Source organism: Cajanus cajan, chromosome 2, assembly GCF_000230855.2.
Source record: "Cajanus cajan strain Asha chromosome 2, NIPB_CcT2T_4, whole genome shotgun sequence".
NCBI classification, from domain to species: Eukaryota; Viridiplantae; Streptophyta; class Magnoliopsida; order Fabales; family Fabaceae; genus Cajanus; species Cajanus cajan.
This window is the reverse complement of record NC_138518.1, coordinates 60314867-60319664: the sequence shown is the minus strand read 5'-3', so window position 1 is coordinate 60319664 and position 4798 is coordinate 60314867. Positions and strand designations below refer to the sequence as shown.

Sequence of the window (4798 nt, the reverse complement as noted above, 5' to 3'; positions counted from 1 at the left end):
AACTCTCCTAGTGATTTGATAATTTTTTAATAAATTTTAACTAATGAAAATGAGTATATTAATTATTAACACTTCTCTATTAGTAGTACAATAACATTGTAGTGAATGATTTTATACTTGTGATAAAAAGTTGTCCAATAATTTCTTAAGTAATAAAAAGTAGAATTTTTATGGTGTCTTTGTTTTTTTCTCCCGTGTGACTCTTTTGTAAATTAAACGTGGAATAATTGTTTCTTTCTTGTCTTGGACAATGAATTCTAGCGAATCAAACACCACAAATCAATCGCTATGTGTTTAATTTATTTAATTTTAAAAAAAATTATTTATTTACAAATTAAAAATAAAATTAAAACAAACTATTAGCTATTTTTAAATCCCAACTGATCATGTATTTAGTGGTGTTTGAAAATAATATATTTTTGAAAAGCTCTTTAACAAGTAGATAAAAGTAAATAATTTATTTTTTAAAAATAAATTATTTACTTTATAATAGTTGGGCACCCTGTAAAAGGTAAGGACAGCCCCGTAATTTGGCAAGTGCCAGACAGAAGACTGTAAAACGTCTCAAAAGAGAATCTCTGGAGAGAAACAAAAAGTAAAAAAAAAACACAAGTAAAGTAACGTTTTGTTATCCTTCTCTCTCTCTCTCTCTCTCTCTCCACATTATAAACCTCTCTCCCCCACTATCCTCACTCACTCATCACAAAGCCATCACCATCACAATCACAATCATTTAGCATCACCACCGCCATGGAGATCCAAAAGCAACTATTCAAGTTCAGGTACCACATCGCTGGGGCACTTCTCCTTTGCCTCGCTATCTTCTCTTTTCTCTACCTCGCACCAAGGTTCCTCAACGTCTTGGCCTTCTTCTGGCCGCTCTTTCTCTCCACCGCGCTCTTCCTCGCGCTCGTTCTCTTCTTCGGCAAGACGCAGCCTCCGCCGCCCTCCGACGTGGACCTTCCCAAGCCCGCCGAGGACCTCCTCCACTTCGTCGCCGGCCACCACCCCGATCCGCCGCTCGACGCCGCGCACAAGTCCGATTAGAGAAACTCTCTGTGTAAGAATCCAATCCAACCCTAAAACCCTCCATTTATTGCTATTCATTCTCCTCTTTTTTTTTCTTTTTTTCTTTTTTAAATAAATTTTATAAAATTCGAAAAAAGCATTTCCTTTTAATTCAAGTTCTGTACATTGTCGTTTTAGTAAAATAAAATAAAATAAAATTTTTATATATAACTGTAAAGATTACAATGACACCGACATTGTGTATACTATCCTAGTAGTTCTGTAATGTTTTTTTTTTTAAATTTTATTTTTGTGATTAGATGTTTATTACGAGATATATTCGCTAATGTTTTCTTATTAATACTTTATATCATTGATTTTAAATCAAGTTTTGGAGGGTCTTGTTACTAAATTAAGAGAAACTCAAGTGATGGGTAAATTTTCTATAGTTTTTAGCCTATAACAAACAAATTAAAAAAAAAAAAATTTAATCCTTAAGAACAGTAAAAAATTATAATGAAGACATTATAGTTTGAAAATTTTAAACTCTCAGTACTAGATTTACTTCTCAGAGAAAGTAGTATAAAGAAAAATTGTTAGAAACGGCAAGTCAAATATTCATTAATTAATTACACTGGTTAATAATTAATATTAATTATCAATTTGTTAATATTTACTCTATTTATTTAATGTGTAAATTAAATGAAAAACATGCGGTTAGATAACTGGTATTTTCTTTTTAAATGATTAGTAAGTGTGTGAACTTTGTTGCAAGTGATTTTGGAATAATTTTGAAATTTGATTGGCTGTATGTGCATGATTCAATGTTTTAATTGAGTGAGTATCTGAGGATAGTTTTTAGTTAATGGGAAATGGGAATGTTCTGGGGTTGCGATTCTGACAGTGTGACTGTAAGTTAGCGTAGAAAAATTCTCTAAAGTATGTTTGGCAATCAAAAGAATAATTGATGGAAAAAAAAATGTATATTTAAAAAGTTTATTTTACTTGAGAGCCCAGTACTGATAGTGAGCTGTGTTCAATTTGATAGGGTAATGCTTAAGTCACCCTTTTGTCATCATTGGCGGGTCACCCGCATATATTGCGTGGCAGTGTCGGCATATTTTTTTTTTCTTTTTTCTTTCTAGTTTTAATATGTCCGTTGCATCAATTTTATCATACATCTTTTTCTCATTTTTTTTTTACCATTTTCCTTATTTTTCTCTTTATCGTCCCAATACAAATTTTCAATTCAAACATAAATTTCAGTACTCTGAAATCGGACATATATTTTCTCAATAATTCCAAAACCCATTGGTGTTGCTACTTACTGTATTGGTGCAAAATCTAATGTAATTAAATATATGCCGAGAAGGGAATTAATTTAACCGTACGTGCCCCATGTGCCTCCCACGTTGGCTGCACAGTGTTACTGTCATGTGCTGCTTATTCTCAATTTTTTCAAGGCATCAACATGAAAATTTGAATTTGAATATTGAAAATATAAAATAATTACACAGTTTGTACTCTTGTGTTTGTAGGTGATTAATTGTGAAGAGAAGATGGTGATAGCATAGCATAGGCCAGAGTAGATCGCAGATAACATATAACTGGGGCTGCTCAACTACTATAGATAAAGGGATTAAAAGATTAAATTAGTATATCACAGCCAGCACAGTTGTGTTTTGGACCTTTTATCTTTCTTTGTAATGGCTATAAATGCTGCTTAACCATTAATAATAATAGTACATATTTTCTCTCCAAGTCTCCTATGTGTTCGGTTTTTATAACTTAAAATATATTGGTAGGTTTGAATTTACTCAATTGGGTTATACCATCATCAATTTCATAGCCCTTCACTTGTAATGGCTATAAATGCTGCTTAGCCATGAACAATCTCTTACATCTTTTTTCCTCTATATTCTTTGTATGAAAAGAAAGCAAATTGAGTGAAAAAAAAAATACGAGTAACATTTATTCTTTTTGTTTGATTGGAGAGAAAATAAAAAGACAAGGAGAAAAAATTTGATTTCTAAAAACTTTACTTTTACTTTTATTTCAATTCAAATTTCAAAATTTTCTTGTCTCACTTTTTCGCCGGTGTTCCAAACAGGCAAGAAGGGTAGTTCTAAGTAGGTCTGAATTTACTCACTTTAGCTATACGACCCTCATTTTTGTAGGGCAAGAAAGAAAATGGTTCATTGTGTTTGTCTACATAGCAACTTGAACTAGCTAATAAAGCTTTCTTGTCTTTATATCTATCAACTAGCTAACAAATTTTGTTTCCTCCTGTTAGTTCTTGGCTGAAAGGGGTTCAACAAAAAAATTATGTTCAAAGCTCTTCATATTGAAACCAATATCCTTTGACATCGAGTGTGTATCTATTATGTTTCTTGCTCATTTAACTTATCAGAATCAGTAATGTAACTTGTGAGAGGACACTTACTAGGATTCTAGGAACAAGCACCAAAATCGATAGCACTATTATTATTATTATCCTCAAAACTGTACCTTCAGCAATGCCTGCTCGAATTTTGTTTTGACCAAGAGCAACTCGTGCCTTTAGGAACTGATTTTAGTTGAGGTTGGAATAGAATGTACATGATTTGAAAACTGATCTTTGTGCTGTCATCTTTTTTTCCACGCATTCATGCGGTTAACATATATATTGTAACTGTTGGATGAAGATGACGTTACTCAAATCTTGCATGCCTGTTTAAAGTCTAATTTACTTAGATAAATACGAGACGTTTGATTTTCATCCTGTTCCAAGTTGCTGGATGCATGAAAAAACTAACTGTAGGAATATGGATCCATGCTTTTAAGGACTAGTTTGGTAACTGCTTAGTTTCAATTATATAGTCTCCTTAAAAATATGAATGAAGAATTTGAGAACGGCCTTTACATGAAAAAGTAGAAGTTAATAAATCAGACATTTTCAAGTCAAGGGAAATTGTGACTGGGTCGCCATGGTAGGTGTGGCTTGCTCTTGGTTCTAATACTTTCTTTCAGTTTTATAGGTAGAACAAGTAAAATAGGAAGTTAAGCGATCATGGATGCATGCAATCCAAGCTGAAGTGATGGCAATGGGAAAGTGATTAATCAAGTCATATAAGTATATATTTATTAATTAGATATTTACATGAATGGCTTGATTAACTACTTACCATGAATATTAATGCTTTCCTGCAGGTCTAACATGTTGGACTTTTTCCTCTTACACTTCTTGAATGCTTCAAACTGCATGGAGCCACTACTAGAGAAACCACATCTGTGTTTGCAACCTGATCAATAAATGCCTACCAAATTTGACTTTCCAATTCATCAGAACTCTGGTGTGCATTTCATCATGAAGTAAAATATGCAAACTAGTCTATAACAACTTGATGTATATGATGCGTTGGTAAATTAACATGAGTGAGTAAATGTTTAGTCAGAAACTGACTGTTTACCAATCTGATCAATGTAAAGCTCTTCAAACTCCTCATGCCAAGTGAAATGTGTTCTTGACTAGTCTTCCCCCATCTCTTTAGCCTTATAAATAAATAATTCAGCAACCCTATGAGCAATAATCAATGAAAGAAACTTACCAAAAACGATAATGAAAAGTGTGAACTGCCAACAAAAGAATGTTCAGCTAACTCCAGAGTTCCATCCTCATCAAGATCTTCTGCCTCCATGTTTAAATTGGTTTTACTACGTGTAAAAGCTCATTTGACAAGTGCCTTCTGTCTGCTTTCAGAATTTGCGCTCAGCAATGCAGAGTAAAAGCTGAGCCAAACAAATAGTATCT

At 32.9% G+C, this 4798-nt stretch overlaps 1 long non-coding RNA gene across 2 annotated transcripts; it reads left to right on the top strand.

The window, feature by feature from the left end:
* Positions 1–588: 588 nt before the first annotated feature.
* On the top strand, positions 589–4498 carry LOC109819097 (uncharacterized). Of its 2 annotated transcripts, none has more exons than XR_002241492.3 (3): positions 589–1060; positions 2547–4099; positions 4198–4498. It is a non-coding gene; the product is annotated as an uncharacterized LOC109819097 (long non-coding RNA). The 2 variants fall into 2 exon arrangements; XR_003802870.2 differs by having other exon boundaries at positions 2547–4120.
* The last annotated feature ends 300 nt before the right edge of the window (positions 4499–4798 follow it).